The 27,542-nt window shown below is 46.2% G+C and overlaps 1 long non-coding RNA gene across 1 annotated transcript; it reads left to right on the top strand.

Annotated features, from left to right (window-relative positions):
* On the top strand, nucleotides 1-27,542 carry LOC138284655 (uncharacterized). The gene is made up of 3 exons (XR_011201438.1): nucleotides 1-51; nucleotides 3,971-4,015; nucleotides 27,499-27,542. It is a non-coding gene; the product is annotated as an uncharacterized lncRNA (long non-coding RNA).

The raw sequence follows: 27,542 nt of genomic DNA, 5'->3' as shown, positions 1-27,542 counted from the left end.
TTCTAGGTTCCAAGGAGAAAGTCTGTCCACCATTCCCTCAAGAGAAGCATAGTAAGTATTTATAACTATTTGATTCCTCTTCTTAGTTTGATGCCATCACCGTAAACACCATGAATGTGCACTGAAAACTCAAAGAGGTAGAACGAGGGAAAAAGAAAGGTTTCTCCCCCTTTTAGGTATGGGAGGAAAAAGAATATGAAGAAACGTATATGTTGCCCCAATAGTGTAGCTAGGCTTATACTCAGCCTCTTCCCCGACATGCAAGGCAGACCCCTCCCCCCCACCTCGTGATTTCTCTTGTTAGAACTACTGGGGAGGTCTTTCCCAGTCCCTGCACCCAGCCACACACCTGATGGAGCCACGCTCCTCCTGAAGCATGGTGGGGAGATGCAGCTCCACGGCAAACGACCTCCTGAGTCATCTTCTGGTCTGCTTCAGGTTGCTTCCCTTCTGTCGTCTCCTCTTCTGGGTCACAGCGAAGGGGGCGGTTCCCACCATCGTCTTCAACTCCAGTCAACCCTTGAAGATGTCTGAGCATCTGTTCTTCTTCCGGTTGCTCGGCACTGTTCCCTCCTGGCTCTAACTCCGGTTGCCACTGCAAAGACACCCATCTCCAAGTTTGGCCGCTCTTTTCTTCCTGACGCCAGGGTCAGTACCTGGAAGTTATAATTTAGCCGCTCCTCCTTTTCAGAATATAAACTTCCTTTAAAGAGATGGTATTCGTTCTGCAGGGTTGCAGGAGCACCGTGTAGGCCAAAGGAAAGGACAGTAAACTGGTACAGACCAGCTGGAGTGGCAAAGGCATTTTTATCTTGGTCCTGAGGGCTCAATGGCACCTGCCAATACCCTTTGGTTAAATCAATGGTGGTTATGAACTTAGCTTCCCTAAGTTTCACGATTAGCTCGTCCACCCTCAGCAAAGGGTACCCATCAATTTTAGCTACCTTGTTGATGGCTCGAAAGTCAATGCAGATTCTCATACTGCTATTAGGTTTTGGAATGAGAAAGATGGGAGAACACCAGTTACTCGTAGATGGTACTTTAACTCCCATTCATTACATGTTGTCGATTTCTCTTTGGAGTGGTTTACAGCGTGCTTCTGGGATTCTATAGGGTTTTTGTTTGATAATCACTCCATCTGGGGTTGGGTTGGTATGTTCGGTTAGGTGAGTTTTTCCAGGAAGGTCAGAAAATATGTTTGGCAAGACTTTAAAGGTTTCAATTAGGTGTGTTCTCATTTTGGGGGTTAAGTCTTCATTGATGTAGGTTTCCCCAAGACTGTTGGAGGCAGGTAAGCTACATACATTTTAGCGGGTGGTCCTAACCATTTTTTAAAGAGGTTGATATGGTATATTTGTTCATTTTTTTAGAGACAGTTGCAAGTAGTAGGTCACCTTCCCAACCTTTCAGACTATTCTAAAAGGACCTTGCCAATCGCATTTGACTTTGTTAGCAGGTGAAGGTAAGAGTACCAGGACCCATTCCCCAACATCATAGGTCCTCCACTTCTTTCCTTTGTCATGTATACATTTGTGTATTTTTTGGCTTTTCTCTTAGTTCTCTTTGGCCAATTCCCATAGCTTTCCAAGGCGGGACTTTAACTGGGTCGCATATTCTAGAAGAGACTCAGCATGCTCTGCATCATCTTTCTCCCATACCTCTTTTGTGATTTCCAAAAGGGTGTGTGGCTGTCATCTGAAGAGTAACTCAAAGAACGAGAACCCCAGACTGCTTTGTTTTTGAGTCCGTTGTTTTTTCCTATCCTCAGACAAAAGTTTTATTAGGGTTAACTTCAGGAAGCCGTTATATCTCTCCACCAGACCATCTGTTTGTGGATGATAAACTGATGTCCTCAATTGTTTTATACCCAGTTGCCAACAAACTTGTCTCATTAGGTTGGAGACAAAGGGTTACCCTGGTCCGTAAGTATTTCCCCAGGCAACCCCATCTGGGAGAATGTTTCCAACAAATGTTGGACAATGGTTTTTGTATTAACAGTTCGTAAGGGAATGGCTTCTGGGTATCTGGTCATATAATCAGCCAAGTCTAATACATATTGATACCCACGGGGTGTACAAGGAAGGGGACCGATCAGGTCTATTACAAATCTTTCAAAGGGTTTCACTATTATGGGCATTAGTTGTAACGACACTGGTGGGATCGATATTGGTTCTTTTTCTGGCAGATCTCACTCTGTTGACAAAGGGGTTTGATGTCAGCTTAAAACACCAGTCCAATAAAAGCATTTTAGGATAGAATTGCTAGTCTTCTCTTCCCTTTGTGTCCAGCCAGCAAGTGTGAATGAGCAAAAAAAATGAATCTGTTCTCAGAAGTCCAAAGGTACTAGGAGTTGTGGCTCATCCTCAGGTCCTGTTATTCTATATAGTAGCCCTTTCTCGATAACAAGATGGGGAAAAGGTGGATCTGTCTATACTTGGGTCTCCTCTGCAGCTTGCCACGCCTTTTGTAATGTATTGTTGTTTAATTGGATAAAGTGGAACCGTCTAAGACGCATGGTTCTGGTTGAAGATAGGCTGCCTGTTTCCTTTCTATACATTCTGGATTTTCTCTGGCCTGGTCAAGTCTTTGCTCCAATAGTTCTAGGAAACAAGTTTTATCAGTCCCTAGGATCAGGACTTCAAGTAGGGAGGCTATAACCCCCACCTCGACCCTATGGGTTTGCCTGGTAGGGCTGGTCAGGTCTAGGCGTGCCATTGGATAAGCTTTGGTATCCCCATGTATACAGCGTATGGCTACTGTTCGGGTAGGAAGAATTTGTGAGGGAAGGACCAGGTCTGTTCTAATCACAGACTGCCTTCACCCTGAGTCTAAAAGGGAAGGAATCCACTTATAATTGACTAGTAGACTCACATAGTACATATGTCCGGTTTCTTGGGTATATAAGATGGAACGGGGAGCATAACTGACATCCATTAGTTCTTCTTCTTCTTTCTTTTCCAGCATCTTCTTACAGACTCTAGCTATGTGGTTCCAACTTGGTACTTCTTATTTTTGGGACTTCGGGTATAGGTTTGGTTGAGGTCTTTCGGATAGCTTTTGATTGTAGGGAGCTCACGAGTTTGTTTGTTTTCTCCCATTCAGTTGGTGGACCCCGGAAATGAACCCGCACAGAGGTTGTGGCCATATCCACGGCTTGTTCTGCCGTGAGACAAGGATGTTGTTTAAGCCACTTTTGGGTTGGATAGGGTAAGGCTTATCTTTCTCATGATCTCCTCTTTAGTAGCTTCATAGGGCTTAAGCCATCTGTTGGCAGCATCCTTTAGTTTAAAAAAAAGGACTTTTGGGGAATCACCTGGTAGTCCCCGTTCTCTCCTGAACTTTAATCTATAAGTCTCATCGTCCATACCTAATCGGTCAGATATAACCTTCTTGATATCGGCATAAGTAGATGTCCCGTCTGCATTGGTGACCTGATAAGTTGCTTGTGCATCGGAAGTCAAGAATGGAGCCAGATAAAACTGCAATTTCTCCATAGGCCAAGCACTGACCCTAGCAGCCCATTCGAAATTCAGGAAGAAAGCAATAGGGTCTTCCCCGAACATGAATTTGTGTAATGGCACCATAGAATCAGGGATGGTTCCTGCACTAGCCTGTGATAGTCCCGACATCATTTGTCCTTGGCTCTCAGCAATCTTGGTCATATTCTCCTCCTTGGGGACGAATAGCATATGTGAAGACCATTCTGTCTATTTCTGCTTGGGCCATGTGCTTTTATAGCACCCATTCCACCCGTCTCTATCCTTCCTTTAGCTGTTGTACAATGTTTTCTATCCTGTATCAGATGGCAAACGCCCGCATTCTCCACCACTTGTGATGCTTTGGCAGCACTTCTTAGGAATTAGTCACATTCTAATTAGGGATTGCACTTTTTATATTTATTCTTATCAAGGTATTTTAACATAAACATCATATGAAGATTAATACTTGTTCCTCTTCTTCTCTCTTCTAGGTTCCAAGGAGGAGGTCCGTCCTTCGTTACCTCGAGAGGAGCACAGTAAGTATTAATGAGTATTTGATTCTCCTTCTTAGTTTAATACCATCATGAATGTGCACTGAAAACTCAAAGGGGTGGCATGGAGGGAAAATAAAGGTTTCTTTCCCTTTTAGGTATGGGAGGAAAAAAAGAATATAAAGAAACGTATATGTTGCCCCATAGGGAAGCAAGACTTATACTCACCCCCTTCCCCAACATGCAAGACAGAGCCCCCCCACTCCACCTCGTGATTTCTCTTTGTTAGAACTACTGGGGCGGTCGGATAGTGGCAAGTGTCTTTCCCAGTCCCCGCACCCAGCCACACACCTGACGGACCTACACTCCTCCTGAAGCATGCTGGGAAGATGCAGCTCCACGGCAAACAGCCTCCTAAGTCATCTACTGGTATGCTTCTGGTTGCTTCCCTTCTGTCGTCTCCTCCTCTGGGTCACAGCGAAGACGTACAAGCATCTGGTCTTCTTCTGGTCGCTTAGCACTGTTCTCTCCTGGCTCCGCCTCTGGTTGCCACTGTGAAGACGCTGTCTCCAAGTCTGGCCCCTCTTTTCTTCCTGACGCCAGGGTCAGTACCCGAAAGTTATTCTCTAGCGTCTCCTTCTCTTTGGAATGTAAACGTCCCTTAAAGGGATGGTATTCATCCTACAGGGGAGAAGAGGGACGTATTGAGAGCTCGTTCTCCCGGCGATTGGGCAATCGCTGACAGTAGGTCAAGTTCCCGCAACAGGGAAGGTCCCAAAACGTACTGTGGCAATGATGATAACTAAAGTGAGTGTACTAATTAGTTCTGGGATAGAGAACCATTTAGGGAAACCTATCAAACATTTCTGAAAAGTAGACATCAAGGGGAGTCCAGGGAGGTATCACTTGTGAGGATTCCCCAAAGATTTTTCCCCAAAATGCCCTGCTAAGGTAAAATGCTGAATAGAAGCACTATCATTTCTGTGATGTAAAATACAGGAATATGCAGGGATCCACAAACTGCTTACCACCCAGCGTTCCTTAACTTGTCCCGATAAAAACTCTACCCCACTAGTGTGCAGTGCTGTTGCGATCCACGGCTGGGAAGGCCTTGTTTGCAAGGGGAGAATCTCCCCTTCAAACGAGGCCTTCCTGGAAGATGGGGAGGCCCTTTTGGGCCCGTTTTCCCCACTGGAGTAGATAGCAGCCTTACCTGCTGCTTCCTGCTTGGTGAGGAAAAGAAACTGTGACGTCAGCCTGCCTTGCGGTTTACTGAAGTCACAGATGAGCGGGTGGGGGTGGGGAGGAGTATTTTTAAAACCCCTCTCTGTTGTCGGCCAGTGGTCGTGGCACGCACCAGGGAGGGTGTGTGGGTGTGACGTCCATTGGCCAACACGTGCACTAATGGGGTTAAAGGAACAGGTGTCCCAGGTAGTCTGCTAAAAAAGCACTGGTGCATCTTGGGGTACTGAAAGGGAAGGGCCAGGGTAAAGCCCATCAATACTGTTGTCTTCGTCACACACTAATAGTAAATAACAAGCTTTTATTCACTAAAATTGTAATAAAAAATAGACATAAATGATGATGGAGCACAATGCTCAAAAGGTCAAGATGTCTCTGCTTTCTTGACACCGATTATGCTACCTCTGAGGCCAGGGGTCGCGAAATCAGTGCCAGAAATTGCGAGGGGCAAGCCAGGGGTCACAGCTGCTACTCCTGGTGACCCCTGGAGTAGCAACCCAGCACACTAAATTAGAAGCTTTTACTCTGTTGAACGAGGTTCGTGGTGTGCAGGGGCAGGTTGAACGGACTAAGCAGTGGCTTCTGCTCCTGCTCCCCACCTCTTGTTTCTTGTCACCCACTTGCTACCCGCTTTAATGCTACTACCTGGACCTGTGGCTGGAGCGATTGGAGTGTTTGTGTACCCACGAGATTGGCTGTCCTGCCCTGTTCCTGCACTCTTTCAGCAACTGAAGCCTTCATGGGTTGCGGCGGTGAGGAACCCTCGGCAAAGAAGAGAGGAGGAGAGGAGATCTTTCTATTTAGCGTGAGCCTTCCGCTGGGTGAGCATCAGTCAAGAGGGGTGAGCGTGTGGGAAGCGGAGGAGGCAGAGCTAGGACTCAGTGAGGTTTGCAGCCCTGTGTCCCCCAGTCATCACATCCTCTTTTTTCCTTGCATGGACTTTTACAGAGATGGTAGGCAACCTTGCAGGAGCACTGCGATTTTCACTCTGCTGGGAAAAGTGAAGGAAACTACAAGGGGAGCTACCCATGAGTGCTATTCTGAAAGCACAACAAAGGATCGTTGAATGATTAGGATTGATTGTTCCCCTTTTGGTCTTAGGGGAAGAAGGACTAAAATGACTGCAAGGAAACCGCTCTGGCTGCCTGATTATATAAAGGGCCTGTGTTAAAACCAAATCTAACTCTTTGAGGAATAGATTGACTCATATTAATGTGTTAAAGGGTAAGAATTAGATCTTCTCTGTTTGGGGCAAAGAAAAACAAACCCAAGATGATCAAAATGTAAATTTGAGTACTCCACCTGGTCAAACAGTTGAAAATCTTTCTATTCCCTCTAGACCTCCAAACACTACGCAGGGGAGTATGGGACTGTAATCCAAGAGGAAATGCCCTACTCTTTGAAAGGGGATAGTACTCTTCCAGACATAGACCCGAAGCTTAACCAGGTGCAGGGCACAAGAGAAGGATAGCAATCCAAAAATGCCATTTACACCTCCATTGACAACTGTCCTGCAACTTTCCAGTAGTATGCTTTCAGAGCACTCTACAGTAATGCCTAAAATATAGGCGATGCCTGATCTATCATGTGATCTTCTAGGCCAAGAGGTACAAGTTTCATATCCACTACTCTGTTTAGAGAGAATTTTATCCTCTATTTCAGCTCTCACAAAAAAAGTTGTAGTGGGATTGGATTCTATTCAAGTCGCAGTTACAATGATTGTGAAGGTACTAACCAGTACCAAGGAAAATAGGGAAAAGGCTCATCAAGGCAAACTGAGAGTTCATTGTCAAAGAGTACCACTTAGGGCAAACCCTGTAGTTGAGATTAACACTCCTGCCCCTCGTGCTTCCAGACTTGATTTATGCTTGCAAGCAGGAAAGCCCTTTGTCAAGGCTCCTGGGAATTTCTTTAAAACAGGGAGTAAGGTGGAAAGCACTACACTTGTGATAAGATACATCTTTGATCCCTGTTCGGTGGACTATGTGGCTCCTAGATCAAATGTGACTTCTCCAAAACTTGATTTTGAAGTCTTTCCCATCTTTAAGACTAAAACTCAGCCAGTTAAGTGTAGTCGCCCAATTAGTGAATATACAGCCTAATAGCAAAGGCAAAACAAAAAAACGGAGAGGGAAGAAAAAATCCAATTGGCGTACCTAAAAAAAGACCCTAACAAACTCCACTTTCAAGAAGAGGAGAAAATTTGCAAAGGTCTGAAGCATCCAACGAAGGTGTTCAGCAGGAGAGGTTTAATAAAGGCCCATCAACCCCTACTATTACTCCTCTTGTAGCAAGGAACGATCTTGGCACAGTGAACATGCACCCCTCTCATTTCCCTACTGTTTGCTCCTCGTCCCTCAACCCAGCGTCTGCTCCATTTGTATAACCTTGTAAGGTTAAAGCAACTTTGATATCTTCTGACCCAAAAGTCCCCCCACTTCCATCTCTTCTATTAATACCCACATGCTCAACTTTCTTCCCCTTTTTAATTTTGATTTGATCCTGAATCGCGCAGTTTTACTTATATGTTTTGCAGACATGAAGAACTTGAATTTAATCCAAAGCAGTGATATCTCATTGGTTGCCTTGTTACATATTGGGCCAGGGATTCAAACAAGGATAACTTTCTAGTCTAAATTTTTTGTGAACATGGTGCTTCAAAAGAGTGAATACCTCCAATGTAGAGATACTGAAGTGATTCCTGTGTTTGAGGAAGTTAATTGTCACGATAAGGGGTCTGATTTATTGTATAATCATTCTGGGGATGGGCAGCTTCGTTCTCCTAAGGTGGGATCTGTGGTGTATCCGAGAGGGTTGTAAGTTCATATAGGAACTCATGGGAGAAGTGTGACCTATGGGAATTCAATTAGTGCTCACGCTGATTGTGTAAATGAAGAAATTCAAAAATGGAACTGGGCGAGTCCTTTAAAAAGTGCTTGTTAATGTAACCCACAATATAAAGTTACAATTAACAATTAATTAAACATGGTCTCCTGAAATGTGGCAGGAATATTGAAAAGCCAAGAGAAGTTGCACTTTTTGAGGAACCTTGATGCTGATTTAATCTGCCACTTAGAGGCCTGGTGCACTAGTGTGCTCCGGTATGATGACTTTTCCTGTATAGATTCTAAAGCTGTTCCAATTAAGCAGGACCATACAAAAGGGGCGTTAGCAATCCTTTTTACCAATAAAATTAATTGGAAATATGTGTTGTTTAAGGAGACTTCCAATTTCTTTTTAGCTACAACACTGTCCCTGGAGGTGGGAATGCACCAGCCCCTATTGTATTGATGAATGCTTATATCCAACCTGTTGCCTTCTTTACCTTTATTAAAATGCCCTAGATAAGGAGAGTGGCCATGTAATTCTGGTTGGATATTTAAACTTCAAAATCACCAATCATGCTCTTAATTTTTTCAGAGTGACCGAAAAAGAGGAAGCCTTGCTTATTCTCCTCATATCCTTTCCCTCTAAAACTAGAACCGATCGGAGAGGGAAGATCCTCCTTGACAAACTGAGAAGAAATGATTGTTTAATAGCCAACAGGAGATTTACCTCTGACTCCCCCGCGCAATATACTCATAAGTCCCCATGGAGTCAGGCTATTTTGGACTTTCTTATTATTGGGCATACTTCTTTCCATGTACTATGTGATTCAAACATAATTGATTACATTCATAGTGATCATCGACTTTTGGTCATTACTCTAGAGGCATATACAACTCCTGTTGACTCCTCGAAACTCGATGTGGCTACTACAAAAGTTTAGAAATCAGGTAGAACCCAGTGGGACTCGAAGATGATAACAATCCTAAACGACACATTAGAAAAGGTGATTACTGACCCAGCTCTCTGGGAGGTCGATGTCCTGCATTCCTTCAATCAGTTTATGAAATAAATTGTAGGAAATTGTACCCTAAGACTACCTGAGGTCCCACTAAATTCATCACCCCTCCCTGTTCTCAAATTAAATAAGGAAATAAATAGACTGGTTAGGAAACAATTTATTTTGTTTTCTAATGAGAGACATAATCACATCTCTCTTTTAAAAATGAGAAGCTGTATAAATGTAATGCTAAAAAAGCAAGCTGTTGATCGTATTTAAGTGGATCTAAGAAAGGCACACCCTAAGAACCACATGAGAAATGTTTGGGAAATAGTTGCAGAGGGTTGTGGGACTAGGGTTAGGTCCACCTCTTCCCCAAAATTGGAGAAGACAGCTGAGTTGATTTCATATCCACATTATATGGGGCTAATGGTGAGTTAGAGAGGCTCCTCTCTCTAGAACCTTGTATATCTTTCTATAATCCACCTTCTATAAAGGAGACTGAGGGGGTCATTCCTACATTGGCGGGCGGCGACCGCCGAATGACCGCACCGCGGTCAAAAGACCGCGGCGGCCATTCTGGCTTTCCCGCTGGGTCGGCGGGCGACCGCCAGAAGGACGCTCACCGGCCCAGCGGGAAACCCCCTTCTACGAGGATGCCGGCTCCGAATGGAGCCGGCGGAGTCGAAGGGGTGCGACAGGTGCAGTGGCACCCGTCGCGATTTTCAGTGTCTGCTTTGCAGACACTGAAAATCTTAGTGGGGCCCTGCTAGGGGGCCCCTGCAGTGCCGGTTGCCCTTTTCTGACCGCAGCTTTACCGCCGCGGTCAGAATGGCCAAGGAAGCACCGCCAGCCTGTTGGCGGTGCTTCCGTCATTTTAGCCCTGGCGGTTGCTTAGAATGACCCCCTGAGTCTGTTGTTTTAAGAATGCGATCCTCAATGGCTATGTTTCCAGATGAAGTCCCAATCTCTGTAGTAAAACAGGAGGCTACCCTTTGGGCCACATTTCTGTTCCCAGTTTAAAAATTTTGCTCTGCAAATAGGACAGTCCCTATTCCCTGGACTGGAAGCATTATCGTCCCCCTTTATAAAAAGGGGGATCTTAATACTCCTGAAAACTACCATCAGATTGCCTTAATAGATTCAGTGTGTAAAGTGTTTGCCAAATGCCTGTTGGCACAGCTAAACACATGGACGGAGGACAATAAAATCATACTGCTGGAGCAGACAGATTTTAGGAAAAACACTGGAACCCTAGATAATATAGCTGCTCTACAACTAATCAATGAAAAGTAAGTAGTTGACAGAGGTTGTTCGATATTTGCCACGTTTATAAACTTCTCGGCGGCTTTTGACAAGACGGACTGTTCCATGCCGTGGAAAAAGCTGTTGGACCTTGGCATGCCAGGTGTAAGGAAATGCCTCCTCGGCATGGTTACCACCTGACATTTTGCCTTTGCTGATGCTAAGTTTTGATTTGAAAGTGTGCTGAGGCCTGCTAACCAGGCCCCAGCACCAGTGTTCTTTCCCTAACCTGTACTTTTGCTTTCACAATTGGCACTCCCTGGCATCCAGGTAAGTCCCTTGTAACTGGTACCCCTGGTACCAAGGGCCCTGATGCCAGGGAAGGTCTCTAAGGGCTGCAGCATGTCTTATGCCACCCTGGGGACCCCTCACTCAGCACAGACACACTGCTTGCCAGCTTGTGTGTGATGGTGAGGACAAAACGAGTAAGTCGACATGGCACTCCCCTCAGGGTGCCATGCCAACCTCACACTGCCTATGCAGTATAGATAAGTCACCCCTCTAGCAGGCCTTACAGCCCTAAGGCAGGGTGCACTATACCAAAGGTGAGGGCACAAGTGCATGAGCACTGTGCCCCTACAGTGTCTAAGCAAAACCTTAGACATTGTAAGTGCAGGGTAGCCATAAGAGTATATGGTCTGGGAGTCTGTCATGCACGAACTCCACAGCACCATAATGGCTACACTGAAAACTGTGAAGTTTGGTATCAAACTTCTCAGCACAATAAATGCACACTGATGCCAGTGTACATTTTATTGTAACATACACCCCAGAGGGCACCTTAGAGGTGCCCCCTGAAAACTTAACCAACTACCCGTGTAGGCTGACTGGTTTTAGCAGCCTGCCACACTCGAGACATGTTGCTGGCCACATGGGGAGAGTGCCTTTGTCACTCTGTGGCTGGTAACAAAGCCTGTACTGGGTGGAGATGCTTATCACCTCCCCCTTGCAGGAACTGTAACACCTGGCGGTGAGCCTCAAAGGCTCACCCCTTTGTTACAGCACCCCAGGGCATTCCAGCTAGTGGAGTTGCCCGCCCCCTCCGGCCACAGCCCCACTTTTGGCGGCAAGGCCGGAGGAGATAATGAGAAAAACAAGGAGGAGTCACTGGCCAGTCAGGACAGCCCCTAAGGCAACCTGAGCTGAGGTGACTCTGACTTTTAGAAATCCTCCATCTTGCAGATGGAGGATTCCCCCAATAGGGATAGGAATGTGACCCCCTCCCCTTGGGAGGAGGCACAAAGAGGGTATAGCCACCCTCAGGGCTAGTAGCCATTGGCTACTGCCCTCCCAGACCTAAACACACCCCTAAAAAATAATAATTGTGGCACCCGTTGTTCTAAAGTAAGATTAATTAGAATAAAAAATCAAATTATATCACATATACATGATTCTCTATTGAAGCCTCTGCGTTTTGGGCACCACTTTGACCACTGCACCTGACCGGCCCTGAGCTGCTGGTGTGGTAACTTTGGGGTTGCTCTGAACCCCCAACGGTGGGCTACCTTGGACCCAAACTTGAACCCCGTAGGTGGTTTACTTACCTGAAAAAACTAACAAACTCTTACTCCCCCCAGGAACTGTTGAAAATTGCAGTGTCTAGTTTTAAAATAGCTATATGTGATTTATGTGAAAAGTGTATATGCTATTTTGCTAATTCAAAGTTCCTAAAGTACCTACCTGCAATACCTTTCATTTGAAGTATTACATGTAAATCTTGAACCTGTGGTTCTTAAAATAAACTAAGAAAATATATTTTTCTATACAAAAACCTATTGGCCTGGAATTGTCTCTGAGTGTGTGTTCCTCATTATTGCTTGTGTATGTACAACAAACGCTTAACACTACTCCTTTGATAAGCCTTCTGCTCGACCACACTACCACAAAATAGAACATTAGTATTATCTCTTTTTGCCACTATCTTACCTCTAAGGGGAACCCTTGGACTCTGTGCATACTATTCCTTACTTTGAAATAGTGCATACAGAGCCAACTTCCTACATTGGTGGATCAGTGGTGGGGTACAAGACTTTGCATTTGCTGGACTACTCAGCCAATATCTGATCACATGACTAAATTCCAAAAATTGTCATTAGAAACTGATTTTTTAAATTTGAGCTATTTTTCTAAATTTTTTAAAGTCCTGCTAGGGCCTTGTGTTAGTCCCTGTTAGAATTTCTTTTAGAGTTTAAACGTTTTGTGAAAGTTTGAATTAAGTTCTAGAGATAGCTTTAGATTCTTAGCATGGACACCCATCACCAAAGCATGGCCACTGCACATACCCATACCCCCCTAAACCACCATCACACAAGGTCCCACACAGGAATGCAAGCACTGGGGTACACAGTCACCTACCTATTGCACACCATAGCACACACAGATGTAATAAACATACTTTTATACCCCTGCAGGACCCCTACCCAACGTCAGCGGACAGGAGGGTCCACACGTGTCCACACCACCAACAGAAGAGGCCCACAGTGATGACAGCACCTCTGTCCAACTGGATCTAGATGACCAGCCCGGCCCATCGGGGATCTCGGGACAGTCGGTTCCCCTCACCCAGTCACAGGCCACCACAGACCTTCCCCCCTCTGGAAACACCAGCACAGCACCCACCCAGCGGGCCCATACCTCCTTCCCCAGGATACGTCAATCAGCAGTGTGTCCACCACTACAGGGAACCCATGATAATCCACCACCCCAATAACAACAGGGACCTGGGGGCAGTGGTAGTGGGCACACGGTCCAGGGGACAGAGGCCCAGGAACACAGGGGAACTGAGAGGGCTGCTGTGTGACAGGGGGCGGACCGGCCCAGGGAACCCACTCTCCACGAGGCCCTCTCCAACATCATGGGAGCCTACCACCACTCCCAGGAGACGATGGCAACGGTACTGGACAAGTTTCAGGAGACCCAGCACATGCAGGAGGAACAGTATTAGGGCTTCAGGGAGGAACTCAGAGCCATCAATTCAACCCTGGGCACCATCGTAGGGGTGCTGAAGGAAGTACTCAAAACTAGGAGGGACACAAGGGGCCCATGACACTAGCATGGACGATGAACTGCCCACCACCTCCGCTGGCGCTAGTGGACAGGAGGCACCGCCACAGGACCACCACACCAGCACCCCACCCCCTGCAGAGGGAGAACCACCTCGCAAACAGTCCCTGAGATCCAGGACAAAGACAGAGAACGATGCCAAGACCCCCGCCAAGAAATGAGACCACCCTGATTGTCATCCTTCTGTCCCACTTTGTCACCCTGTCCATCCTTAAACTGCCCCAGCTCCACTTCCTATGCCCATTAGGGCAATGCACCTGTGTGACTAATAGACTGGACTCTGCCATGGACATTCCTCCACCATCAACTGCCCCCTCCAATATTGAGCACTTAAATAAACACCCTTAAAGCACAAAACAATCTGGAGCCAGTCTGTGATTTCGGAATACTGTATTAGCAGTCACTGTGGCAAAAAGCTCTTTCAATTGTAATGTCAACATACCTATGTCACACAGCTATAGTCCATGAGGAATCAAAGCAGATGTCACACTGTGGGACCCACATCTGTGAAATCGTAAGGGAAAGTGACAACTCAGTGACCATACACTGGGTGAAAACGACAGACAGTAGAGAGGTAGTAGTGTTTAAATACATGTAGTAGGCAGGTTTGTCTTCTTACCTGTGTTTTACTGGAAATATTGCTGGATCACTGAGTCCCTGTTGTCCATGTCTTCTTCATCTGCTTCCTCGTCTTCACTGTCCACAGGCTCACAGCTGCAACAACACCGCCATCTGGACCATCCTCCTGCAGAAAAGGCACCTGTCATCGCAAAGCCAAGTTGTGAAGCATACAGCAGGCCACGATGATCTGGCACACCTTCTTTGGTGAGTAGAATAGGGATCCACCTGTCATGTGGAGGCACCTGAACCTGGCCTTCAGGAGGCTGAAGGTCCGCTCGATCACCCTTCTAGTTCGCCCATGGGCCTCATTGTAGAGTTCCTCTGCCCTTGTCCTGGGAATACTCACTGGGGTCAGTAGCCATGACAGGTTGGGGTAACCAGAGTCACCTGCAAATGGCGAGGGACAACTGTTAGACACACACTAACTTGTAGGGATATCCCGAGACCCACACAACCATTCCCACTGACTTGCTTCCAGGTGCTCACCTAATAGCCACACACAGTGCCCCTGGAGTTGACCCATCACATAAGGGATGCTGCTATTCCGCAGGATGTAGGCGTCATGCACAGAGCCAGGGAACTTGGCATTCACATGGGAGATGTACTGGTCTGCCAAACATACCATCTGTACATTCATAGAATGATAACTCTTCTGGTTTCTGTACACCTGTTCACTCCTGTGGGGGGGGACCAAAGCCACATATGTCCCATCAATGACACCTATGATGTTGGGGATATGTCCCAGGGCATAGAAATCACCTTTCACTGTAGGCAAATCCTCCACCTGAGGGAAAACAATGTAGCTCCGCATGTGTTTCAGAAGGGCAGACAACACTCTGGACAACACGTTGGAAAACATAGGCTGGGACATCCCTGATGCTATGGCCACTGTTGTTTGAAATGACCCACTATGCTAGGAAATGGAGCACTGACAGCACCTTCACTTGAGGGGGGATTCCTATGGGATGGCGGATAGCTGACATCAGGTCTGGCTCCAACTGGGTACACAGTTCCTGGATTGTGGCACGGTCAAGCTTGTATGTGATGATCACATGTCTTTCCTCCATTGTCGACAGGTCCATCAACGGTCGGTACACCGGAGGATGCCGCCATCTCCTCACATGTCCCAGCGGACGGTGCCTATGAAGGACAACAGCGAGCACAGAGTCAAACAACTCAGAGGTATGTACCCACAGCTTACACAGAACACCAATCATAATCTAAAAAGTGGCCTGTATGTGTGTTGAGTCTAGGCCTGGGTATGTGTGAAGCAGTTGAAAATGAAGCCATGTGGGCCCCTGAAATGGCGGCTGTCTGACCTCCAAAGTGGGACATTGGGATGTGCGGTAACTGCGCTGGCGTACACCGTCCCGGTAGGCGGTCGAAGACCGCAGCGCAATGCTGCATTGGTTAACATTGGACCCTATGGGTCCCAGGAGCCAATGACGTTGTACGCCGGCGGTGACGGTACGCACCGCCGCGGACGTGACCGCCATTTTCTATCTGTTCAATCACTCGATACCTGATCTTCGACAGGAGAGGACCTACACTGCAAGTGCTGCTGTGACCTCGGTCTGGAAGAGACAATGGCTCGAGTGTCTGGGGAAAGGGCCCCTGCCTTCACATCGGAGGAGTTGGAGAAACTCGTGGATGGGGTCCTCCCCCAGTACACGCTACTCTACGGTCCTCCAGACAAACAGGTCAGTACACTGGGAGAATGCTGTATGGGCTATATGCCTGTGTGGAGAGGGGTGGATGCAAGAAGGAAGGGGGGAGAGTGTGGCGTGCATGAACTGATGGTGAGTGCATGTGCCACATGGCAAGGGAAGGGATGGGGGCCAATGACTGTGACGGTGCAGTTGGTAATAAGTTTCTCTTCCCCCTGTACAAATCATGTAGGTCAGCACCCACCAGAAAAAATATATTTGGCGTGCCATCGCCAAGGACGTCCGGACCCTGGGGGTCTACCACAGACGGAGCACCCACTGCCGGAAAAGATGGGAGGACATTTGCCGCTGGAGCAAGAAGACGGGGGAGGCTCAGCTGGGGCTGGCCTCCCAACGTGGGGGGGTGCCCGTCGCACCATGACCCCCCTGATGTTCAGGATCCTGGCGGTGGCGTACCTGGAGTTGGATGGGCGTTTGAGGGCATCACAGGAGCCACAAGGGGGTGAGTACACTCTCATTCTGCTGATTTTGCGCGCAATGGAGGGGTCTGGGTGGGGGAGGTGGGCTGTGGGTTTCCCTAGGCCAGGGCGTGTTCCGTAGGCAAGGTCCCTCCGTAATGCAGGCCATGTGGCACCCCACCGCACCTCTGTAGAGTGCCAAGTACACCTAGTCATGCCCCTGTGTCATACATGTGTGCAGATGTCGTCCATTAGGCCATTTCCCAGGAATTGAACAGTGGAGGCCAAGAGCGCTGCGTAGTGCAGGGGGCTTGTGTGTCTGTCATGTCCGTAGCGGTAATGCATGCACTCAACATGTCTTTCTTCTGTCGTCCCCCCCCCTTTTTGTGGTGTCCCTGTTCATGTGTGCATTAGCATCATCAGGCAGAGGAGCAGTGGCTCCGGAGCACGAGGGGGCTGCATCCCACATGGCCATGGAGGGCCACACTATGGAATCGGACTTCACCAGTGGGACGGAGGGCGAGGGGAGCTCCACGGCGGGGACAGGAGCTGAGACCAGCGACACAGACTCGTCCTCTGATGGGAGCTCCCTTGTGGCGGCGGCAACATCTTAGCCCCCCCCCATCTACAGGTACAGCCGCCACCCCCCCTTCCATCACCGCCCTCCCAGCAGCACCTCAGCCTTTGCCCCGTGCGCTGTTTGTTTGTACCGCCGTGCGGTCGGAGTGTCAAAGTAGCTGTCTTTGTTGGTGGTTTCCGCCACGGTCGTAATTGCAAAATGTTTACCGCCGGCCTGTTGGCAGTCTTACCGCCTCTTTAACACCGACCGCCAGGGTTGTAATGCCTGTTTCCCTTTATTTTTTTGGGAAAGATAATGTGCAGTAACTTTAGCGACAGTGATCATATTTTAAAGAAAACATTTAAAGCTCAGTCCCAGGCTAAGGGTCCAGGTGCATTTTATAGGGCCATAGGTAGAAGACACTTCTCTCATCTTTTAGCTGTTTACATGGCCAGTATTCCTGCTACCCTGCTAAATGCAGTGGAGTTTATAGACATCGCTAGATGGGGCTTTTTGAAAAAAACTGAGGGGCTGGTTTGAGAAGACTGACGTCTTGTAATACCTCAATATTGGTGGTAGCATGAGGCTGGAATTGGGAATTAAAGTGCATATGCTGAAGGCTTGGCAAGGATTGTCCAGTGGGGTGTTAACCCAGAGAAGAATGAAAGGGATACCCTCAAATATTACATGAGAAAGAAAATCTTTATGGATGAGAACGATAAGGCTTTATTTTATAGGCATTTCAACCATGCCATAGACCAACTTGGTCTATGCCAAAGTCTAGTCCTTTTCTCCCTGCCCCCCCCGCTCATTTAAAGGTCTGGTTAAAACAAGCCTTGCAGGCCCCAAGTTTTCATCTAGACAGCAAGGTTTGTGGTAAGAAAAGGGGCGATCAAAACGTAAAAGGCACCATTATAAGGAGAAAACCACAACCATGCATAACATAGAATATGCGCCATGGGGTTCGATGTTTTTGGACATTGCTGCGACTGGATATGTTGTCTTTAAACTGTGTAACATCTAAATGGTATGGAAACTCTGACGTCTGCCATTACTGCCAAATTGGTGTTCAGGACTTAAATCATGTCTTATTCATCTGTCCTCCTCTTATATTGCACCGTTGTAAATGGCTGAGGCCTATTTTCCTGAAATTGTCAGTTTGATTGTCTTCGTAAGCCTTACAGTTATTAATTGATCCCCCTAACAAATTGTTTTGCTATCACATTTTTTAACTTTTTTAAAATGCTTCTTAAATTTGTACTGATTATATTGTGATTATTGGACTAGTAGTGTTAATTGTTTAATGTTCTCAATGAAATCACAATAGCTTGGAACGATATTTTTTAACTTTAGTAGCTGTTACTGCAGAAAAGGTTGGAGATTCATGCGAGTCCAGACCACACATTCTTAACAAATAATGCCTACCAGATGATATGTGATTTCCACACCATCATCATGTTACATAGCATCATATAACCATCATTGTCTTATATAACGTCTTGTATATTGACATGCACACATGTATGATTCATTGCCCCTGTTTATTATCTGTCTGATGTGAAGCCCTCTGGAGCCTACATTGGGATGGGTAGAACTACAAATGAAATTAAATAAAAGTAAATAAGTAAGTGCTATAGAATAATTATTAGTGTAATAACTCAGACAGATACTTGGGACATTTATACAGTGCAGACATAAATATCTCTTTCAGGGAGTTGGAATGTCGAAACCCCACCTCCAAATCATAGTTTGTCTCTTATGCACTTGTGGAGTGATAATAAGCTGAGTGTATTTGTTTCCATCCATGGCATTAGCATCAATGTGTGAAGCTACAGCTCCCAGCCAGGATGAGGTTCAAACAAAATAAGTGTTGATGACCCTTTAAGTTAGTCATTTATGTTGGATCCACCTGTAGGTGAAAACAAGAAACCTCTTATCCCTTGCAGGTTGCTGCTCTGAAAGCAAAGCCTCCAAAATGCGGGCACTGCTGAACGTATCCTGGTGTCGGCAAATTACATTGTGTCAAGGTCATCATATTTCAACAGGGTGCCCCGGTTCCAGATCAGTAATAGCTGCTGGATTAGGGATCCTGATGGATTACCCCAATTTCCTGCACTTGCAATCATATTATATAAATGTGGAATGTTGCTTGTGTGGAGGCTGTCAGAGGGAGAAGGAGGTCTGGGCAGGTAGAGTAAGATGAGCTGGGACAACTTGCTTCTGATGTGATTTTTTTTTTATAAACAATTGTTTATTGTTTTGAAAGAGAAAAGGGAAGGGGAAAACAAGTGGAGAAAGAAAGCTCAAAACAGCTTGCACAGGTGAGTACGATGAGGTCCAAGTCCAAATTACATTGACAATTGACATAAACTAATCCATGCAACAGACTTCAATCCATTTCTTGACATAACAGTGGGAGCCACGACCCCCCCTGCCGGTCTACAGCAGCAGCCCCAGCCACCCTCCCCATACCTTTTCATGTTTCTGGGGACAACCCCTAGATTCATACACCGATTTTTCTTGGTTTGCACACCAGTCCACTCCCTGTCTCCATTTTTTGAGGGACGGGCCCGTAGATGAGTTCCAAGCGGCTGCAATGTCTCTTTATGCAACCAACAGGGCCGTACTCACAAAGGCATGGCTCGCTCGCGAGCCCCTCATTTCTTCCATCACACCCAATAACACTAGTTTGGTGGACATTTGCTGCTCCTGCTCCAGCACCGTATTCAGTTTGCGTATTACCTTACCCCAATAAACCTGCAATATCGGACAGGACCACACCGTATGAAAAAAAATCAGCCGGTCCCCCTGCACATCGTGGACACTGAGCCGTGGGGGGAGCCCCGTCTGATTCAACCTGTTAGGCATTAGATATGCCCTATAGAAATAGAAAAATTGCACCGCGTGAAGCCTCACCGACACCGCCACCACTTTAGGCGCCATCAGTGCCTCCCTCCATTCTGTCTCCTCAAACGCTCCCACCCATGACTCCCATTTATTTCTATTCAAGTCTAAGCTGCCCGGGGCATTGTTAACTAACATTTTATCAATCTGGGAAATGCACTTCCCCCCTAGATTGCCCATGAGCAGCTTGGCCTCAAGTGGACTGAATTCTGGCATAGGGCCAGCGGTGGTCAAGTGAGCACCCAGGGCATGCCAGAGCTGGAGGTACTTAAAGAACTGCGTCCGGGACAGTTGAAAATCAGTCTGTAATTCCTGAAATTATTTAATTGCATCACCTTTCCATACCTCTCCCACTAGTGAAATACCCAGCAGATCCCACTCAGCGAACCCGTCCAATGCCACCATTTCACTCAGCCACCTCCCCTGCCACAGCAGAGTCTGATGGGTGACAACAGCATTCCATTGGGTATGCTGCAGCGCACCACGCCAGGAAGACCACTTTGGTTACTGACTCCATGTCTTGGGGGAGAGGCGCGCCATAAAGCAAATCAAGGATATGGGGGAAACCCAACATCTCCAATTCCACCTGATAGGCTGGGTCAGCCCACCCCCCAGTAAACCAATCATGAATCACCAGGAGCTGGGTCGGCAGGTAATATAAATAGGGATCCGTCGCTCCCAAACCTCTGTTGTATACTCCCCTCCGGCAGTGCTGTACTGCCACCTGATGTCTTGCCCCCCTCAAAAGGAATGAAGTGGTGGCGTTCTCCCGAGCCCTGAACCACGAACACAGGATGCGAGTGGAAAGTTCTGAAATACATATAAAAGTTGTGGTAGAACCATCATCTTGTACAGGGGTTACACGGCCCATCACGCTCATCGGCAATGATTGCCACTTTTGCAAGTCAGCCCTGCTGCAGGCCAAGAGCGGGGCCAGGTTCTTGGCCCACGCAAGCTCAGGAAGAAGGGATACCCAGACACCAACGTATTTAAAACTAAGCCTGCGCAAGGGTATCACATCCTGCCAATCAAAGCAGTCTTGTGAACTCGCCAAGGGCACCAACACTGATTTACCTGGGGCTTCTGATGGGATTTTTATAGGTACACTCAAACAAAGACTTTTCTGTAATGTGACACAAAAGACCAACAAGTTCTACACAGATACCTCATGATCAGCAGTCCTGTAAAATCATGCTGACTACTCATGAATCATTCAAATTTTTTCCCGGCAAAGAGGTTTCTGAACTAGCAGGAGAAGTGAAGTTAAGGGCCTGAAGGGGAAGTGACATGAAAATATGTCAAGGATAAAGGAACCTCATGGGACTCATCAGTGCAAACACAATCTGGCAGCTGCTATGAAGGAAAGATTTGTTACTGTCCTGGAATCTTGGTCCATGGCATTTTACATTTAACGATGGTTTGTACAAGAGAATGGTTGATTTTATACTTTTTGATGTTCAGCATTTGGGGTAGTGTACTAGTTGTGAAAGTCGGAGTGTCGGAGGGAAAGTGACCATGAACCTTTGATTGTCTTCCTTCAGCAAATTAGTAGCCTAAAAAGCTTACACGTTAGGTTTGCCCTTGGTAGCCAATAACTACAGGAGACTCAAGTAGGAAAATGTTGAATCTAGTCCCCTGGTCCCGCTATTCCGCTAATCAATACTTGATGGTTATAGTGCCTTGTACTGGGTGTGCCAATGGGGGACCTGCATACTAAACTACGAATATTATCTATATGATATCGTATCACTTGCAGTCAAAAATGTATACCTTAAACTTAACTTAGGACTTATACCAATTAATAATTTTACGTACAAATAGAAGAGTTTCTTTCTACAATCAAAATACTGCAATAATTGTCAAGAACAGGTAGGAAATCACATTGCAATTTTTGTGTTTTTGTCCAGTTTATGCTAAACCTACGTCAAAATGGTTCAAATAATGGCTTAAACGGTTAGGATCACAAAAGCTATGAAAAGCCCTGTGTTATGAAGTTATTTGAAACTGATACTACAAGACAAATGGTGTTTACCCGTTCTTGCGTTTTGTTGTCCACATAGATTTCAAAGAGATGTTTTATAAAAATTAAATTATACTTTTTCCCTCCTACTAAGTCTTATATAAGAGTTTGATGAGTAATGCTCATGGATAGTTTTTTTTATTTGTGATTTTATATATAGGGGTCACTGGTGGGGTTTTGTTATCACCTTCGTTCAGAACTGTTTATTATAACATAATTTATTTTTTATTTTCTATTCTTTTTACGTTTTTATTGGGGGAAGGGGTGTTGGGGAGTATTTTACTGCCTACACTTTTGTGGGCTCTGTCTCGAAATAAATTTCATGCCTTTAACCTTTGGTTTTATATATATATACACACATATTTATAAGTGTGATACTTGCAGATTCTGGTCACGTCCACCAAAGCGGGGTCGGTGCAGGGCCACGGGTCCAAGTGTTCATACACAAATCCAAATGTTAATATGTCTCTTTGCTATGACACAAAAAGCTCGCACTCCGAGTTATCATTTCCAAATGAGTTTGTTTGGCAAAAAAAATAAATATATATATATATATTTATTTATATGTATATTTATACATACAAAAAAAAAAACGTTAAAGGGAAGTCATAGGTGAAAATTTCAGTTAAGCATACCATTTTAAACTAACAAAACCACTGACCAGTTGTACTTATCTCAAGTGATTGCAAAACATACCCTAAAGGAAATATAACTCACATTCCCTCCAGGCACAAAGTTGTAATTAATTATGTCATTTTAGATGTTGCAGTTCTGTTATCAATTAGAACATGTCAAAAGTGACCTAGTATGTGAGGCAGTGCATGGTGAGGGTGTTGTAAATTGTTAGGGGCCTCGGGGAACCCACATGGCCACCACAGCCCTAGCCGGCTCCCAAGACAAAACCCATTGTGGTGCTGGCGGGGCCGGCTCTTTCACTTTTCTCCTACCCGTAGGTGAGCAACATTTTGTTTTGTATTCCCACCCAGGCAAGTGTGTTCTCTGCCTGGAGAGTGTGGGTATGGAATAAAGTGTCTATTCTCTTCCCACAACCTTTTTTGACAGGACAGAAGACTGAGTCCCTAGGTCCTAAAATGTCTGGCACCATATGTTGTTTGTGTGGTGGCAGCCAATCAATAGCAAATCTTTAGATCTGTTTGATCTGCGGATCTTCCACAATGTTATATATACATGCATTTTGAACCTTCATTTATCAAAAACTACTGAACAGATTTATACAACATCACAAAAGCACACTTTCTCGACCAAAATCTAGATTTCTGACAAATTTGGTGTAATTCTGTTCATCAGTTTTTGCGGCATCGCTGTCAAATTTTCTTGTGGAAAAATGAAAGGGAAAAATGCGTTTTTGGATTCCCCTGTTTTTCCCAGGCTTGATTGATCCCCCCAAGCTTTCCAGGAAGGAGCTTAGGCAGGTATGACTTTGTTAGGAAAGTTTTGTGAAGATCCATCAAACGGCAGGCAGATGTGCAGACTGCCACAGTTTATCCTGCTACAGGAGCATCCTTTCATTTTCTATGCTTCTTTCTCCAGTTCATAAGGTTGTTCATGCATTATGGCCAAGTCATATAGTGTAGATGTAGGGATTCAGATGAAATGAACACATACATGATAGCACTGAAAGTGCGGGATAGAGCAGCATAATTCTGCATATCCAGCTAAAGCGTTACCCTTTGGAACCTTATCCAGTAATGTATGATACGTTGCATTGACCAGTGCAACCACTTCAGGAAGCTGAAAGGCATTCAGGTTATTAACATTGCACCCATTTTTGATAGGTGTGCTTATTGATGTGAGAACCCTCCTTGAAGCAGCAACTGGCCAAAATCATGGGTGACAATAAAGGCAAGAATTTTAGATCTAGTGAGTGCAACACGTTCTACTGCCTGTACAGAGTATGTTTGGAGAGATATGAGCTTCCCATCATCTTAGTTTGAGAGCAAACAGTATACACTACGACCAGTTTCCCTTCACAATTACTGATGTAGAACCCATCTGCTTAGTAAACCAGTTAAAAGTTTACTATTGGACTATATTAACGCATGGCTTGGTGAGGATACCAGCAGTTATCAAGTAATTACGTTTTTTTTTCTCCCTTGGATTGGGGAATAAAGAAGCAGGGTTGTGAGATATTGGGTTGTTGGTTGACTGGGGTGTGAGCCCTGGTCAAGCAGCAACCACCATTCTTGTCAGAGTAAGTTACAAGAAAACCCCAAATTAACCTGTGCCCACCCCCTGGTAGCTTGGCACATAGACGTCAGGCTTAGATTGAAGGCAATGTGTAAAGTATTTGTGCAGCAATTCAAACAGAGAAAACACCACACAAAAAGGATCCCACACCATGTTAGGAAAATATAACTTAATTTAATAAATTAAACAAGACCAAAACAACATAATTCTAATAGGCAGAACTTGAGTTATGAATTTTAAAGAATAAACTGTAAAATAGCGATTGGAAGTCAAAAGCGCCAACCGGGGATATCTAGTAGCGTTGGATCAGGACAAAGTCAAAAGTTCAAGTTGACCATGATGGAGTGCAGGCCGGCAACAGGGACCCAGTTGGGCCCGCTGAACCAAAATACCTTAAATCCGGGTTACAGAGCGATGCGTTGGTTCCGAACCACGCTGTAGAGGGCATGCATCACTTTTCTCTCCACAACAACAGCAATACATTGGTTCCGAGATGCAGTGACGCTGCCGTGCGAGTTCCTAATTCATCTAAGTCGAGGATGTGTTGGACAGACGAGGCAATGTGTCAGTCCAGGTGCAGGAGAAGGGCAGTAAGACTTCAGATCAGGAGGCCAGCCAACTAGCCCTTGAAGTCACTCTGGGTTGGAGATATTCAGCTTCAGTCCTTGTCGCTCCAAGGCAAGTAGGCAGCAGGCATAAGTCAGCACAGCAAAGTAGGAGTTTAGCAAACAGCCGTCCAGCACAGTGGCAGGCCTTCAGCAGCACAGCAGGCCTTTTTCCTGGCAGGTTATCCAAGGGTTCAGAAGTATACTGCTGTGGTTGTGTTAGAGGTCCAGTACGTATACCCAGTTGAACCTTTGAAGTGGGGGAGATTTCAAAGACATGCCTTCCGCCCTTCCTGCCCTTGCTCCAGACTTACTACAGGGGGTTATGCAGCCCTTTTTGTGTGGACAGGACACATTCTATTCAGGTTTAAGTGAGGCTGTGCCCTGCTCCTCCCTCCCATCCTGCCAGGGATGGCTCATGAAGGCCTATCAGGTCACACCTAAGCTCTCATTGTGTGTGGCTGTCTAACAGGTACACACAAAGCCCAGCTGTCACCCCACTCCAGACATGATCAGACACAGGCAGTAGGCACTAAGGCCCTCATTCTGACCTTGGCGGGCGGCGGAGGCCGCCCGCCAAAGTCCCGCCGTCAGGTTACCGTTCCGCGGTCGAAAGACCGCGGCGGTAATTCTGACATTCCCGCTGGGCTGGCGGGTGGCCGCCTTCAGGCCGCCCGCCAGCCCAGCGGGAAAGAGGCTTCCACTATGAAGCCGGCTCGGAATCGAGCCGGCGGAGTGGAAGCTGTGCGACGGGTGCAGTTGCACCCGTCGCGTATTTCACTGTCTGCCAAGCAGACAGTGAAATACTTGTAGGGGCCCTCTTACGGGGGCCCCTGCAATGCCCATGCCAGTGGCATGGGCACTGCAGGGGCCCCCAGGGGCCCCGCGACCCCCCCTACCGCCATCCGGTTCCCGGCGGTCGGACCGCCGGGATCTGGATGGCGGTAGGGGGGGTCGGAATCCCCTCGGCGGCGCAGCAAGCTGCGCCGCCTTGGAGGATTCAATGGGGCGGCGGTACACTGGCGGGAGACCGCCAGTGTTGCCGGTCCGACCGCGGCTTTACCGCCGCGGTCGGAATCCCCATTGGAGCACCGCCGGCCTGTCGGCGGTGCTCCCGCGGTCCTCCGCCCTGGCGGTCTTTGACCGCCAGGGTCAGAATGACCGCCTAAATGGCTAAAGTAAGAAAATGCCAACTTTCTTAAAGTGGCATTTTCAGAATTGCAATTTAAAATCCGACTTCACCATAAGTTAGGATTTTAAATTCCAGGGACACCAAACATGAAAAGTCTATCTCTTCCAGATTGTGATTTACACTTATAAAATGTAAAAAGGTAATCCCAGTGTTAACCTATGGGAGAGATAGGCCTTGTGGTGGTGAAAATGAATTTAAGAGTTTGCATTAGTTTTTCACCACCAGGACATGGAAAACTTAAAAGTACATGTCCAACATTTTAAAAACACTGCACCCTGCCCTTAGGAATGCCCAGGGCCTACCTTAGGGATTTATATGTATTAAAAGGAAGGTTTGGGTCTGGAAAAAGATTTACTTTGCCAGGTTGAAATGGCAGTTTAAGACTGCACACACACGCTCTGCAATGACAGGCCTGGGAAATGTTTAAAGGGCTACTTGATTGGGTGGCACAGTCAGTGCTGCAGGGCCACTACTAGCATTTAATGTATAGGCCCTGGGCACATTTTGTGGACTTTACTAGGGACCTTTAAGTAAAATAAATACACCAGTTGGGAATGAGCCAATGTTATTCCTTTGTAAGGAAAGAGCACAAGCACTTTAGCACTGGTCACCAGTGGTAAAGTGCACAGAATTCTAATGCCAGCAAACACGAAGTCAGCAGAAACAAGAGGTCTGAAGGCAAAAAGTTAGGGGAAACCACACCAAGGATGCTAGGTCTAACAAGAGTTTACACTGGACATTGTGTTATAGTAATGTGAAAGGCAAATTTCAACCGGATTTGAACGTTAGACAACCTAAACATGAACCCTGCATGTTAAACTGTGTTCACAGATTGAGGAAAGACACCATAAGAGGTGAACCCAACAAACTGTTTTAAGAGACTTGAACCAAGTAAACGTCAGTAGCCACAGAACATGAACATATGTGAAGTCTGGCTGTGATGGGGTGAGAGGAGTAATAGGCACTTTGTTTCTCCTTATCATCCTGTACTTGGGTTGGGACCCAAAGAACACAGATCACCCTTCATGTTAGAATAATTAGACATGCTTAAAATAGTATGGCAATGTCAGCACAGGGGCAGAAGACATAGAAGCCTTGAAAAATGGGAGGGGGTTGCTATGTTTTCTTGGATAAAGGTAAAGGTTTAGGGGTATCCTTTTTGTCAGCTCTTACATGGGCTTGACTAAATCTGTACATCATAAAATCCATTGCCAACAATAACCAGCCATACACAGGAGGGTGTACATCTGTGCAACTGTAATAGAACCTTAAAACATGCCTGAATTCACTCATTGGACAGATTTATTTTTACCTGCTTGACCTAGGTAATGTGCATGCTTGGAGACAAAATTCATTAAGCAGATATACAGAATCATGTTTGCTTTGGCCCCAGGTGTCAGATCAATCAACAGGTCATCTACATATTAGAAAATGGGTGATAGAGTTGAGGTCTTGATTCAGGGCATCGAAAATATGGAAGATGTCTCAGTGTATCCTTGAGAAATCCTTGTCCAGATTAGTTGGGAGTTCTTAAATGTGAACACAAATACAAATTGACTGTCAAGGTGCATGCAGTTAGAGAAGAAAGCAAAGCACAAATCAATAACAGTGAAATATGTATCAGTACAATACAGAACATGACAGTTGCTGGATTTGGAAACAGAGGAAAAAGAGGGTGTACCAAAACATTGTCACTTCGTGTTTCTTCATTGTCCCAATCCAAAGTTTTGAAGGTGTCCTTCTCCCAAGCCGGTGAAAATGACCAAACTGCAAAACATAAAAAATGTTAGTTCCACCCCTCCAGGGGATGGTTAAGAAAGTTCAAGCAGACTTACGGTATTTTGTTTCTGTCGTCTAGAGAGTACAGGCTCCTGGATGCTTAGATGCCTGCCCCAGGGAAAG

Source organism: Pleurodeles waltl, chromosome 3_1 (genome assembly GCF_031143425.1).
Source record: "Pleurodeles waltl isolate 20211129_DDA chromosome 3_1, aPleWal1.hap1.20221129, whole genome shotgun sequence".
In the NCBI taxonomy this organism is placed as follows: Eukaryota; Metazoa; Chordata; class Amphibia; order Caudata; family Salamandridae; genus Pleurodeles; species Pleurodeles waltl.
Note: the sequence above shows the minus strand (reverse complement) of the source record. Positions and strands in the feature narration are given on the sequence as shown.